We start from the raw sequence: 16392 nt of genomic DNA, 5'->3' as shown, positions 1-16392 counted from the left end.
CAAGATGGTCGGCCAGGATCCTATTCACGTGGGCTTCGGTGACTTTAGCAGCCCACGGAAGCAGTGAGATGGGTCGATAATTCTCGGGTTTTATAGGATCTAGGGTAGGCTTTTTTAGGATGGGTGTGACTACCGCTTGTTTCCACTTGGTGGGCACATTCCCTGAGGCCAGTGACAAGTTGATAAGGGCCAACAAGGGTGAGCGGCATAATGCCTGCATATTTCTAAACTGGGCCGGTATGAGGGGGTCTACAGGAGAGCCAGATTTGATTTTTAGGCTCAGTAGATCAAAGCCCTCTTCAGAAAGGGGGGCCAATATATCCAAGGGCATATCATTGCCCTTTGGACAGACACCTGAATCCGAGTGGTGCATAACAGTTGGAAAGGTGTGATAGATTGCTTGCACCTTTTGGACAAAAAAAGAGGCCAGTTTCTCGCAATGGAGGTCAGTGCAAATATCAGAAGCAGAAGCCCTCTTAGTCATAAGGTCCTTTAGGACCTTGAAGATTAGTTTAGAGGGGTTAGGGCTGTTCCGAAACTCCTGCGCATAGTATGCCGCACGTGTTCGACAGACCGCTCTATGATATGCTTTGGATAGAGTGAGGTAGCAGATTTTAAGCGCGGGGTCATAGGCTTTCCTCCATCGCCTTTCTGCTTGCCTACATTCTCTCTTAAGAGACGCCAAGGTCTGATCGTACCACGGGCTATGGGGCTTAGTCCGGCACTTGGAACGTACCAGGGGAATAAGAGAGTCCAAGGCCTTGCCAATCCAGTTGCAGAATGTGTCATACCCAGAGTCAACATCCGAAAAGGGAAGTAAAGGTGTCTTTTCTAGAAGAGAGTAAAAGTCTTCTAGTTTTAATTTACTCCACTGGCGGGAAAAAGAGGTTTTAAACTGTGACACAAAAAGAGGATCTGCCACGAGAATAGCTGCCTTCACCAACATGTGATCCGTCCATGTCAGCTGGACAGGTGGACATATAGTTATGTCCTCTAAGGTGGTGAAGAACGGGTCCAGTGTATGTCCACCTAAATGGGTGGGAGATGACACTCTCTGTAGGAGCTGCAAGGCTTCTAAATCGGCCAGGCAGCTCTTGAGCGGCAATGAACGACTGTGCTTCTGCCATGATAGTTCTTTTAGATCTGTCAGCAGCGTTCAATACGGTTTCACAGCCGATGCTGCTGAAAAGATTAAGTCTTCTTGACGTGCAGGGGGCGGCACTTTCTTTGATCCAGTCCCACCTTGAAGACCATTCCCAATGGGTTTTCCTTTGTCCTTTCTCATCATTACTAAAGCCACTATTGTGCAGAGTGCCTCAGGGCTCGGCCCTGAGCCCACTGCTTTTTAATCTCTACCTTGCCCCATTGGCTTCTCTTACTGCATCGTGGGGGTGAAGGTGGTTTCCTATGTGGATGACACTCAGTTAGTGTCTTCTTTTAAAGAACAATCCATTGCCACTTTCCTTAAATTCAAAGAGTGCCTGAAAGACATTTCAAGCTGGGTAAATGGCAATAGTCTGAAATTGAATGCAGAAAAGACTGAGGTATTATTTTTTAGTCGGACACCTTCTCTACCTTCAAATATCTGGTGGCCCATAGAGCTGGGTCCCCCACCTATCCCAACAGAATCAGCAGAAAATCTCGAAATCAGGTGGGATACAGACCTCTCTTTTAAGGCACAAGTCCAGCAGATTTCCTCATCCTGTTTTGGGAAGTTGAGTACCATCAGGAAATTCATACGTTTTCTGCCAGAGGAGAGCTGGAGGATCATTGTCTATGCTCTGGTGACCACCCGGTTGGATTATGCCAACAGCTTACACCTGGGGTTACCTGCTTACCTACTTCACAGACTGCAGATGGTAAATAATGTGGCAGTGAGGCTAATGTATTGGGTACCCTTCTGGCATCATATCTCCCCTCACCTGAGACAGTCACACTGGCTCCCGTGGCTAGGAGGATAGAGTTTAAGGCTCTGACTTTTGCCTTTAGAGACGCAAATGGCATGGGCCTATGCTACCTCAAGCAGAGGCTCAGCCCATATCCACAGGAGCGGACCCTGAGATCCTATCAGCTGCGACTCCTCCGAGTCCCACAGTATGCCAAGACTTGCCAAGGAGGCAGGTCGTTCTCGATAAGGACTGCCAAACTATAGTACGCATTGCCAATCTATCTGCGCCGGGTAGAGAAAGAACAGGAGTTCAGGAAGGTCTTAAAAACATGGCTCTTTAGTCAGGGGAAGTATCATTGGCTGGTCTGTTTTTTTAGTCTGCTCTAAGTGCTGGGACACCTCTGTGGAGGTAGATGTGCGCTTTATAAATGACTATTGATTGATTTATGGATTGAATTCAAATGTTTCATTCCATAAAGCAGCTCATTGTTCAATAATAGGTCATAAAACAGCTCATAGAGTAGGCTTGCAAAAGGTTCCCATAAGAACCTTTGTAGACGCAACTTTTTGTAATACGTTGTAGCCATCTTTGAATAACTTCATGTTGACGAAGACTACAGACCATTAGAAGAACTGTCTCCATTGAATGGGAATGACATATCCACCTGTTTTTACAACACGTTTAGTAGCCTTTCTATATAGTACGTGTTCCTAGCTAGAGAGTCAAGAGATTCTATGCACTCTTACCCTGCCATATTCCTTAGCACTTTGTTGTGCTAGCTCTAATTACGGTAAACTAGTGTTGACTTGATTTTTTAACTTCCCCTTATGCAGATTTCTGTCTTTATGCTGATCTTAGCTACTGTAGGGATTTCTCTCACCCTCTCACTCATTTAGACACTTGTGACTGTAACTGTCCAGAGTACTCGGCTGCGTCTCCATGACCTACCCTTTATGGGAAGTTTGATCCTTTTCTTAGCTATCTGACTTTGCTTCAAAATTCCTCTGAGAAAATAAACTTATAAACTCTAACAACCGTCTCATTATTGGCTGAACATCAAATGGAAAAGACAATTTTGTTGTTGGGAAAATTCTATATTCTAACACGGTAGTAAAAGTTCATCCACTTAAAAAAGCTTGGATCTTCCAGATTTGTTAAGTAAGATTAAATGACGTTATTCACTGATATTTTTATAAGATTTCCAGCGCTCATAGTGGACAATTGATGAAGGCCCTTCTGACGTGTGAACCTTATCTGAGTTAAGTTGCTACCTACCTGGAAAGCCCTTAGAGAGGGAAAGAAAATGACACTTGCCCTTTGAGAGCATACACAACTCACAGATGAGTGATCGCAAGGTCCCCTTGTATGTTCCTGAGAGTCTCCTTATATAGTACAGATGTGATCACAATGTTTCCACTAAGCCATTGTCTACTAAATACAAAAATGTTGCCACCAATCCCTGACCTAGTCATCATCTCAAAAAAGCCAGAATAACCAGCTGGCGTTACACATAGGTTTTGTTCCTTCCTCACACCTGCATGGCTGCAACATAAGGAATTCCTGAATCCAAGGAGACCTTAGAGAAGCCCCAGCATATAATGGAAACAGAGAAACCACCCCAGTCTCTTTTCTAATCCTTTTTTCTTATGTGTTGGACAGTCAGAAATGAGTTCTATCAGAAATGGCCAAGAAAGTCAATGGTTTCTGAACAACCAGCTATTACTGTTGGTATTGGATTGGAAGCTCTGGTATTCTTCCTCTTACAACAAGTCAAAGCTTCAACGTTGTTATTAGCAGTGGAAAAAGTTCTTTATGCACAGTTGGCAAAGTCAGGAATCTTTTAGGCTAGTGATGGGGGAACACATTTCTCAGTACTATCAGGTTAATTGGAAACTACTGGCACGCACAGGACATCCTGAAAAACCTTTTGCAGCCTGCAACCCACCCGCAGTAACAGCAGGAAGGGCGCCAGAATGGCCCAAAGATGATGAGAAAGGGGGCAAGGACAGGGAAAGACTTGAACGAGTTATGGGCCACACATTAGCTCTACAGAGTGCACAGTCACTAGTCCCGGTGAAATGTACATTACTGGTGTCATTTGGTGAATTTTACTTCGAGAAGTTTACGTTATGCTTGTTAAGCAAAATGTCCAAAAAGACGCCTTTACGCCATGCCACCTAATTGCATGCCATGTGCGGCAAAATGTTACTGCAAGTTTGTGTGGGAATAACGCATACAGTTGTAAAGCAGGGAGCTGTTGCTTACACCACTAGTGTTTTTATCACTATTTTACTGCAAAATGTATCTTTGTGTCGAAAATTAACAACGTAACACATTTCATGCTAAAATAGCGTGCTAAATGACAGATTTGCATTTCATGTAATCAACCATAATTTTACGTCATTTTCATGAAATGCCACCGAATTGCCCATAAGCATATACCACGACTTTAGCAAAAACCCCTGCCACACCAGCATGGACTTACCATATTCCACAATGTCATGGCCTGCCACTATGCGCATTCGTTTGTGGATCTTCTGTTAACAAATTGGGGCATGCTGGGACTTGTATTCTCTGATTACTTTAATTGAAGCAATATCACTAATTCACTATATAATTAAGAAGAAAAGCTCGTGCTGCGTACAGGACATCTGCATCTGACATGGAAAGAAATGGCAACCCTGGAAGGCAGAGCAAACTGGATAAGCCTGGTAATACTTATGTCTGAATCTACCAGTGTAGACATTACAGAAATGGGGTTTCCCATAACTGGTCAAGGACCTGGGTTCAATATGATACAAAAAACAGTGGTCCTAGACCTAGATTTTTTAACGATATATATCTATTCTAAATGTATAATTCATAAACAATTTTCTGAGCATGCATCATGTTTTTAGCTCGCAGTATTAAATACAGTAATTTTTAACTGAAATAGTGAAAAGGAATTTCCAAAGGTGAAGGGGAAAAGCTTAAAAACATTTGGGGGCCCATTACGATGGAGGGTGAATTGCCCCCGCCAGGCTGGCGGCAGCCACCGCCATCCTGGTGGGGGCAATCCACCCAACATCCACACTCGTTTTCCCCCGCCATATTAGTATGGCGGGGGGGACCTCGGCGGACGGAAAGACCGTCCGCCGCTTTTCCGCCCCGGTGGACTTGCGGCCAGGGCAGAAAAGGAATAATATGGTGGCGGTGTCTATCAGACACCGCTAGCCATATTATGATGGGCAATTGTGGATGCCTTTCCGTGGCGGCAATGCCGTCACGGAAAGGCATGTGGAGAATCCCGCCGGGGGCCCGTTGCGGGCCCCCAGGGACTCCGGTGGGGTGGGGGGTGCACATGGGGGGTACCTATGGTACCCCCCAGAAGTTCCATGCAGAGCATGGAAGGCACCGCGCAGTGCCTGCCATGCTGTGTATAGAAGTGCACAGCATGCTTTCCTGCCATTGTGGCGGGCGGTGCTGAGTGCACCGCCCGCCACAATGGTAGGAATGCGGGATGCGCCTGCCACAGTGGCGGGCGCATCCTAATGCTGGTGACGGGGCCCCCACCCTTAAGGCGGGCGGTCCCTATTACCACGAGGATGGCGGGCGGGCAAAGTCCGCCCGCCATCCTAATGAGGACCTTAGTTGCTGAACTGATTAACAATTCTCAGTCTTCTCTAGGCTGGCCACATGGAAAAAATCAAGATTTTTTTTAATGCAATTAGCAAGTACACAGAATATAACTTAGTGTGGCGCAGGAAATTCAGGGCTGGTTATCCAAGCTAATTATGTGGGCGTCAACGTTTTCGACCCAACTTGGGGCTGCGAGGGTGGTTCGAGACCTCGGCTTTGCTGGTCTTCTTCAGGACTGTGTGGGGCAACCTTTTTGGGTTACGTTGGTCGTGTCACAACCTACAGGATGAGAAGGGAATCAGGGTATTGCTCTAGATAGTTGGCGCTTAAATAAGCTAAAAGGATAATTAGCTTACCCGCAGAATTCTAGCGGGCGTGAGTTCCTCAATAATTATTTAAATCATAGTAGGCGTCTTCATCTGTGAATAGAATAACTAATTAAAATGTGTGCCTCTGATCGTGCATGAATATCATAGGTATCAATGAGGCAACGCTCTTACCCGAAATGTATTTCAGCTTTTCCTCTTAACCTTTGGAAATTCCTTTCCACTTCTTCCACACCAGAGCACCCTTTTTCTTCATTTTGCACATTCCCTTGGAGCAACCTTTCCAGAACTCTTCCTATTTTGATACAGTAAATAAATATACTGTTCACCTTATGATATTGAATAAATTCTTGGTGAAATATACTTTGGTTGTTTGCACTATTGCAGTTAAAAATTACTGTATTTAATACTGCGAGCTAAAAACATGATGCATGCTCAGAAAATTGTTTATGAATAATACATTTAGAATAGATATATATCGTTAAAAAAATCTAGGTCTAGGACCACTGTCTACCAGTGTAGAAGCATGACTGACATCTGTATACAGGCGAGTGATTGCTTACAGTCCATTTACTGAAATATCTATTGAATCAAATGAAAGCCTCCCAAAGGACGCCGGTGTGTTTCCCTGTGCAGGGCGGCGGGCCTGCATTGCTTCTGCCTCAATGAGCCCAGAGTCCCGCCGCCCAGGTGAGTCATGCCTGCCCAAGTATGAGCTCAACCTTGTGGTGAAACTAAATAAACAAAGGTCCCTGGCAGCTAGTTGTCCATGGCGCTAATCCTTGCCGGGATCTCGCGCTCGGGTGGAGCGCTGAGCGCACTGCGTCGCCTCCGGCAGAGGGGGCTCTTTTCGACGACGGAAATAGGAGAGCCCTGAGGGGACCAAAGCTGACACGGACGGGAGCCCGCCTCACCCCACCGGCCAGACCACAGGCCCATTCCGGGGCAGGCCCGAGCAGGCCCATGGCCGGCCTTATTGTGTCTAGAAACTCCTAGAATTACCACCAAGGGGAGCGCTGGCATGAAATGTCACTTCGACACAATAGCTGTCGGTCTAATAATTATTTACCACACAGCTACCGTATGATTAAGTACAAATGTGAAAGCTAATCGGCGATAGTGATTTCCCCTCAGGACAAACACGCTCCTAAATGGTTTAGTGGATTAGAGGCCTGTCAACCCGAAACATCCTCTTTGACGAAAATTGCAGGGGGCGAGGGCTTTATGGAAACATGTCTTACATGTGTGATACGCCTACAGCATTGATTTGGACGCGTGACGATGGTAATGATATACTGCAGTAGGAGGCGCTCCTTCCTGCTAAGTGTCTGGGTGTTTGTCAGCGGGAAGGAACACAAAGGGTGCGGAAGACTCTGGCCTGCTCAATGCAGAGCACAACACGTTTGAGCCAGTTTCATTTGTGGACTGGACCACCTCAGAGTGGCGTTGTCTTCGGTGCTTACTTTGAAATTGAACGAGTGCCGGTCCCGAGGTTGTTCTCGGACGCTTACCAGTGGAATGACCAAATCTCAGGGTTGCAGAATCACAGGGCTGTCTTGTATTAATCACACAATATGCATCTTTCTCCACACCGCCATACTCTCATTGGACACTTTCCTCACTGTTAGGAGTTCTTTTTCCTCACTTCTTTCTGCCTTTGTCACTATTTTTCCATCTTTTTCTTACTCCTTTACTTCTTGCTTCCTTTCTCTCTCTTCTTATAAGTCAGAGGCTGTTGATGACAAATAAGCCCCGATTCCAAAAAAAGAGTGCCTGTGGGTCCCAGATACAACTGGAACATCTTAAGGATTTTAGGAGCACCAGGCAAAACATATTTTTGGGATGTATGTTCAGAACATTTTTGAATGGATGTTTGACGTTACAATGCATGCTTTTACCACGCATGCCTTTACAACGCGGTTTTTACAACGCATGCCTTTACAACGCATAGTGCTTTGGGGCGCTGGATAGTGAATAGTTTAATTTACTATTCCAACTCCAGTCCCCGTGGATAGTAGGGAAGGTGTTGGATAGTAAATTAAACCTATTCCCTATCCTAGAGCGCCCCCCAACGCAATGCGTTGTAATGGTTTGCGTTGTAAAAGTTGCGTCGTGAAGGCACTGCGTGGTAAAAGTTGCGTTGTAAAGGTTGTTTACCTTTTTGAATGTACTATCCAATTTCAACTCTTTCATACCCTCGTAGGCCAGTTCTCTAGCAGCGCACACCGAGAGGAATTAGCCCAAACTAAAACTATGGGTCTATTTGTCAACAATTACGACTTAATAAGTGGCACAAATTACACAACTCCAAGATACAATTGCCCATATGAATTCTTGACTAAGGAAGAATGGCGACAAGTTACAAGGATACATTGAATTACAAAAACTGCAACTAAAGTTTGTCCAACATAGGAGACAGATTTGAAAGTCAGTAAATCTAAATAGAGGGCTTTTTGAAAATGCATTTAGTTTAAGAATCAAATGTGATGTATTTTAGCCTTCTCATGATCATTTTATGCTAACTGTGCACATTTTTTAAAATACTTCAGTGCCCTGTTAATTATTTAGTAGCGTTTCTTGGCATTAGCACAGATATCACAGGGCCTGACTATGGAAAATTGAAGGCCAGCTTTATGAAGAGTTGATGCAACGAAAGCGCAGCAAGCAAAGTTGCTTCACCGAATTGCCTCAATTGAAGAGAGCATCACTGACTGCACCATGTCTATAAAGGAATTACATGATTCTCCTCTCTCCATGCGCTTGTACACTTTGCGCAGCCATGAGCCAATGCAGGCACCCTGGCACTATAGTGCTAGGGCGTCTGCGCAGTGGTCAGCATAGTTTTTGTGCAGAAAAGGGTTCTGGTGCAAGCATCTCTCAGAAACAGAACAGTAACAGTAGAGACAACAGAAGAGCTAACATCCTTTGGATAGCGCAGGTAGCAGTAGTGTAAAAGACAGTCACAAAGAGAACAAGCAGCAACTGTGTGAGCTTACTTCCGGCACCAAACAGGCTTCCCCAGTGAAAATGTATCTCAGAGCAGGGGCGTAGCTTGGTTGGGGCGGTCCGCCCCAGGCGGTAACAAATTAAGTGCAAGCGTGAATGCTGCTGCACGCACGTTTCCAGGCCGGCCTGAGATTTCATGCCAACGAGGTTTAATTGTGTTGGATGGTAAAAAGAAGTGGGGATAGAATAGATCCCTGTGAGACACCCTAATTCATGCGCTTAACTTTGTAGCCTGTGTAGAGGTGAACCGCCCTAAAAATGCCCTCGTGCCCGGCGTTCTGCGGCCCGCCCGCGGGAGAATCGGAGACTCGAAGTCGTACTTCTGATTGCAGCCACAAGCGCCCTTTACTGAATTGTCGCACTCGCAAGTTTTAAATTGCAGCAAAAAGTAAGTAGAGCAGGGAATTCTCCGCTTTTGTTTGCTAAGTCATAATTTAAATAGGCAGCCGCCGGCCGGTGACTGTTAGGATATAAATAAATCATTCTCGTTTATTGTCAGGGCAGGGCAGGCTCCTTTCAATGCAATCATACATGCCTCCACAGCCTGGCTGGCTGCGTCAGTGGATCATGGATGGCGCGTGATTTTGGCCGTGTAATAATGAAGATGTTAGCATTGTTAGTAACCAATATTAAAAAAACGCTCACTAGAAAATGCACTTTTAAAGGTTGCACTGTACCTGGGCTCGGGGACCAGATTGCTGAGTAAACAATGAAAGGTGAAAATGGTGGGCGTATTTCAGACGGTATCTTGTTATAAGGTCCTGAATGTGGATCATTCTTTACAAGTGCTGGCACCAATGAGATGAGCAAATGACTTGATGCATTGGCAAAACCTCCATACGTCACGACTGGCTTACAGACACCCAGTGACAGTAGAATGTGAGTTATGATACTGACAATAGCCAATGGCTGAGGGCTACTCAGCTCAAACTTAGTCACAGTATAGATTGTATGAGCTCCGAGGCAGCTAATACTGTCTCAGACTTACGTCAATGTTCGCCACACGTCTGACCCCCACAGGACATAAACATGAGAATACTGCATGAAATGTCATTCAATCGATGGAATACTAAAGTGTTTCAATTTATTTTCAAAGCCATTTATTCAACAGTGCGCAAGAGGGGTTCCACACAAGACTTATCCCAGCATGTGTTGTCGCCATCAGTTATATTGTCTTACATTGAACAGAGCGATATGCCATTTGTAGCTTAGTGTACACTGCGCCCACTCACCAAACTAAACATCAGATACAGCAATGTCTGCTATTACTACGAGGATCTATGTCAGTTTTCACACATACACAGGTGTCGGTATTCATTAGTTAGCAATCATCCAATCATATGTATGTAAAGAAGTATATGTATTAAGATGAAGCCTCTGAGTTTGCAATGTGGATGCAAACATCATGTTCTTCAAAGACATGGATTTAAAGCAAATACCTGTCTTCCTCCTTTTTCTGTTTTGTTCACAATTTTTGTGTTCTGATAAATGTATGTGTCATTAAACAGTGCAACTAATACAAGCCATATTTCACTCTAGAAGTTCGACGCTATTGCTGAAAGGCTGAGTGGTTTATGAGTCCGAAGGACCTTAATACTGAAATATATAGTGAATAAATGAGGGATGACTGCAAATTATAAGCAGACACCCCAGTGGAGGGAAACTGTTAATATCATAAACCTAACTCCAGATAGGATCAGGTATTTTTTTATAAGTCCTTCCGGCCCCCAGGAAGACATTGCTGTGACCTTGGCAAAATAACGTACTCCACTTGTTTCCTGTTACGTTACGGTGAGCGCTGTTTTTAAAAAGACACCCACCGCGCACACTGCAGTTCTGCTGCTGCCAATTCTTCTCGAGGCTTCTGCAGGTGCGTCTGTCTTTCTGACGGTCAGCAGAGAACCAGATGGCTTAACTGTGGTGCTGTCTGTCAGAGTTGCAAAGCAGGGCAAGCTTGTCTGCGCAGCTGGAGATCCAAGTGTGACGTCCCCTAGCTGCGAAGTTGGCGTCAGTTGTGGCGGTGGGGGTGTCGCGTTTGAGGGTGGAGTTGAGCTGTTCCTCGGGTCAATCAATCAATCAATCAATCAATCAGAAGATTATATAGCATCGCTACTCACCCTTGATCGTCTCAAGGCACGGGGGGGGGGGGCTGCTGATCCGTCTGGGAGTAGAGGTTCAGTTGAAGAGCCAGGTCTTAAGATCCTTCCTGAATTGGGTGAGTGACGCAGATTGCCTGAGGTGGAGGGGCTGGGTGTTCCAGGTCTTGGTGGTGAGGTAGGAGAAGGATCTTCCTCCAATTCCGGTCTTGTGGGTCCGTGTGTCTGTGGACAGGGCAATTTGGATGAAGTGAAGTTATCTGGCGGGTACTTGGCATGAGAGGCGGTGGTTCAGATATTCTAGCCCTATGTCATGGAGAGCTTTGTAGGCATGTGTGAGGAGCTTGAAGGTGATTCTTTTATTGACTGGGAGCTAGTGGAGCGGTCGAGGATATTCTGTGATGTGGCTGCGGTGAGGAATGTTGAGGACCAGCCTGAAAGTTCGGTAGTTTCCTAAGGAGTTTCTGGGTGACGCCTGAGTAGAGTGCATTGCCGTAGTCGAGTCTGCTGGTGATGAGTCCTTGTAGGAATATATCATTGAAAAAGTGAACTTGTTCTCAGAAAAGACTTGTTTAGGCAACTCTTGTGATGGTAGAGACCACATGTCTGCTTTATTAATGTTAAAATGTACTGCAACATCAAGTAGGTGAGATGTAATATGCAAAAAAAAGCAATAAAGTGTGTCTCAAGTATTAAATGTAAATGCAAGTTCAACATGCGTTTACATCTAAAATTCAGAATATAGGCACCAGAAGGCAATTTATTGCCAGGTGTTTTCAATACTGTCATGCATTAGGAGCTCAGTAATGTCATTGGAAATAATCTGCCTGACCCCCTTCAATTTCTCATAGGTAGGGTACTGTTTTGATCTACATAAAACGTTTTTAAGGGATGCTGCATGGCTTTAGAAAACATAAGCACTACATTTATTTGCAAAATGTCTGTAATGAACTACCTAATATTACCCTTATTAAAAATAAAATTTAAAAACATGGTATTGAAAAAAATGTATGTTCAAATTCCATTCCAGGTCATCATGGCAGGACTGTCTGCAGACCACATCTGGCTAAAGCAGATAGTTGAGAAGGCTAACAGGGTGCACCCTGAATGGCTGGGGCTCTGGGCCTGTGCCCACGTTGCCCATGCCTTAAAATATCTCTGACCTACAAGCACCAGCTCAAATTAAGCACTGGTCATCTTTCAGCAATTCCAAAAGATCCATTCACAGGGCAGGTCAGCTGAAAAACTAAGCAGACTTGGGAAAATAAATTTTAATTGCCCGCTCTTGTTGGTGTGCAATTGACCCTTCCCCTGCCCTATCAACCTTTAACATGCATCAACTTGTTATGATTACAAGTTTTGAGCAGGTCATCATTGTTTAGCATTGAAATAGTAGGCAGGCTGCACAAAAATTGTGTTGCAAGGGCCTCTACAGACCTTTTACAGCAAACATGGCCTGTACCTTAATGTATCATGCCTGGTTCGACAGCGGAAGCGCCTGTATGACCAATTGTCAGCAATTCTATGAAATATACATAGAGTGGGCTTTAACCTCACCCAGTGAAGTATTACTCTTTTACCTCATGCTATTTGCTATTTGGTGTATTGTTACACATACTTACAAGTATTTCATTGTAATGCATGCAGGTCTATTTCAAACCTCAAAAGTACTCTCGATCATTGCTCATTTAAATCGCTGCTTCGCAGATGTGCTATATACATAGTGCAGTCATTTTTTTGTTTTGCTTGTGACTGCGCAGGTTGTTTTGAATGTTGTAGTCAACTCAACATGAAAACAATCCCTATTGGCTTTGCCAATGCCTTGTCTATTTGGGCATCTTTGGGGTACGTATGTGGGCTTGCAGTACCCTGAAATTCTCCACACCCCAAAACCTCACCTCAGTCAGAATGTCCTGATTTGCTGGATTGGCGATGGCGTTTGAACCTCAATTTAATGAGCCAATATGTCCCTGTGTTAAAGCACATCCCATTGCATCAAAATATCAGTAAACAATCAATTTACTAAAATGTCCCCACTCAAAAACTGAGTTCTACGTCAAGAGAAAGGTAAAGGGCTTTGTAATCAAATTCAAAAGTGTGAGTCAATGCAATGAAGGCTATAAATGAAAGGGAATACTTAGAAATGCAAAATCAGAAATTATTTTAAGTTCCAAGTACAGCAAAATTGGAAGAGATACGGACAGCATTCATAACAGAACAGGAAAGTCTTTTGGTTCATCCCCAAAATCGAGGATGTTTATACATTATTTTTGCGTATTAAATTGACAGATTTGTAGAATCACTGTGGTGTGAGCGAAATATCATTTCATCAGAAAATCAGAGCATATGAATAATCTAAATGTCATATTGCCCTAACACCTAAGCACTACTCCACTGCATGAATAATTATTCAACCCCTTCTATGCTAATGTTGCCTGGAGATGCTAGAACCAATGAGATACATGAACAACAGAGTGTTGTATGAATGAATAGGGAACAGTGGACCAGTGGAAGGACATTGAGGTTGTATTTGCAGATTGTGATTGAGCGGGTAAAAATTAATCGAGAGCTGTGAAACCATAACAATGAAAATAAACCTGTACATCTCAACTTGACTGTGTGCTGCAGAAATTGGAGGAGAGAGGTGGACAGAAGAAAAGATAGGTGACAGGGATGACTTTCATTTTGAACAAGATGGTGATTTATACATAAATCGAAGCCTAGTTAACCCCTTCGCCGCGTCGTGAATTTGGCCGCGGCGCGGGCAGGGCTAGGGGGTGGGCGTGGTGCTCCGGAGCGGAGCGTGGGCGGAGCCACAGTTGATGACGGCCCCACACTGTCATGAGCTTGGAAAGAGTTTACAAGAATCAGAAAAATGCACTTTTACACACTATAGAGAATTTGTTGCAAAAGTACTATACCATTGAATTCATGTTTAATCAAGTATAGAAATACATTTTGCACATTATTAATGATGCACAAATATAAAAACACATACAAATCTCTGATACCTGTTACAAAAAATGTTGATAAAAACAATACTTTTGAATTTGTATAGTATTGGAAAGAGCTTTTTGTGCTGCCTCAGCTTATTCTTAAGGGATGATATTAATTTTACATGCAATATCTGGATTGTTGGGGGCATTAACTCTCAAAATTTTTCAATTGCATGATTTCTCTTATTTAAAAATACTGCTCCAAGTCAATCTTTTCATTAAATGCATTTGGCCTGGCTGAATCAGCATTTAGCATACAACTGGTAATTTTTCTACCTAGCTTCTAAAAACCTTCGGACAATCCGTAAATCTACATTTAGAAGTAGATAAAAAGAGTCCTGAACAAAGGGCAGGATAATGGTTGTCTTATCAAAGCTTTCCGGTTGGACCCAGGCATTAGTGGCTCTGCTTTAGCTGTTCTCTCCCTTTTTTTCTTTCTCATTTTCAAAATTACTAGCTTAGAGCCCAATGGTTATTTTAGCAAATAAAGAGATAGGGGTTTGGAACTCTGCCCCCTCTGCCCTGGGGGCCTGAAGGGGTGTATCTTGTATCCTGTTTTTAATGTTTGCACCAGCCTTACACTAATCTAGTGTGTGTACAGTGATCTAGCCCTGTCACTCAACATAAATGAGGTACCAGACCTTTACTGTGACCCAGAGAGGCGCACCAAGTGTGCCTTCATTAACAATATTGTGGACTACTCTCCCTGTCACGGGTTTAGCATATAGATTGTAGGTAGCATTTTAATGCGCCTATTAATGTAAGTGTTTCTCTCTGTGTTTGTTTTGTGAGTGTGTACATGTGGCTTCAGTTGCACATAAGTCTGTCCATCGCATTCCCACAAAGAGACACCCTGGGCACAGTCCCAATATTTTTTGAGATGCTAGGCTATGATCAAAGTTAAGCTTGTTAGCCTGGGATAGCAGAGGTTCCTTTGAAAAAGCGTTCCTTAATTTCTTTGACAATGTGTTTTCCCTAGGCTACATGTGTGGTAAGTGTCCAGGGTGAATGTTGGGGTGTCCTGATATAGCTGGGCTGAAGCATTATTAGAACATTGGAATGTTGGGAGCTCCATTGCAGACAATGGCGTGCTCCCTGCTTCTACGGGCCCGTAAAGGCCTGCAGAGCAACATTCCAATGTTCTAAAAAGGCTTCTCAAAACTTGAGGGGATTTATATCCCCTCGAGCTTCGAGAAGCCTTTGTTTAATTTGTTAGAACATTCTGCCCTCTAGTGGCAGAATGTTCTAACAGCCTTATAACCCTTCGTAGCAGGGCTATACCGGCAATTAGAACATTGGAATGTTGGGAGCTCCATTGCAGAAAATGGCGTGCTCCCTGCTTCTACGGGCCGGTAAAGGCCCGCAGAGCAACATTCCAATGTTCTACAAAGGCTTCTCGAAGCTCGAGGGGATTTATATCCCCTCGAGCTTCGAGAAGCCTTTGTTTAATTTGTTAGAACATTCTGCCCTCTAGTGGCAGAATGTTCTAATAGCCCTTTGTAGCAGGGCTATACCGGCAATTAAAGTTCCGCTGTCTCGTTAAAGTCCCTCGCCTTCGGCTCGGGCCTTTAACGGTTCAGCGGGCCTTTAATAGCAGGTATAGCCCGCTACGGTGGGCTATAAGGCTATATTAATGCACAAAAGCTGCCAGCACATAGGAGAGGCTGAAGAACTGTCTCTTGGAGTTTAAACTTCCTTATAAATTATTGGATAGAGGTGCTCGAGTGACTGAAGGCTCAAGCCATACTTTAGCCAGGCAGGAGCCAGACAGATGACTCTAGTCAGTTCAAGGTCCTCTTGGAAACCCTTGATCCTAAAATGAGCCAGACTTTCATGTGACGTCTCCCTTCTGCCTTCCCTGCCTCCCCTCACTCTCTCTGGTCTTTGTCTCCACTGCCTGCCTTCTGAGAGGCAGTGCATCTCTCATTTTCCACTTCTTTAAATGCTACCTACTGAGTATCCTTTAGAGTTGTTGTGACCAATGTTAGTCACCTTGCTGATTTAGCTTGTGCTTTTTTGTGGCTTTCCATAGTGACCTGTGACCTGATCCTCTGAGGGCTGATTTGTTTTGCTAAACTATAATTGCCATCTATTAGGTGTTGAGAGAGCACCTACTAATTATTCTGCTTTAGTTAAGCCAATGGAAGCTAATGATACTGACATAACCTTAATTGTGCAGCCTTCCCTTACACTTCAGATTGTGCTTTTTGTTCTAGAAGTAGTTTAGTAGATCTAGGGGCAGATGTATCAAGATTCCATTTTGCGATTCCTAAATAGCGATTTTTAAGGAATCGCTATTTAGAATTCGCAAAATGAAATGTATGAAAAAATCGCTATTTTTTTGCGATTCCTTAATCTTCCTTATTTGCGAATTCGCATTTTGTGAATTCGCAAACAAGGAATAATTTTCCATGCCGGCCCATAGGAATGATTGTGAAATAATTCTCAAATTGCGAATTCG

Source organism: Lissotriton vulgaris, chromosome 7 (genome assembly GCF_964263255.1).
Source record: "Lissotriton vulgaris chromosome 7, aLisVul1.2, whole genome shotgun sequence".
NCBI classification, from domain to species: Eukaryota; Metazoa; Chordata; class Amphibia; order Caudata; family Salamandridae; genus Lissotriton; species Lissotriton vulgaris.
This window is presented reverse-complemented; position numbering follows the sequence as displayed.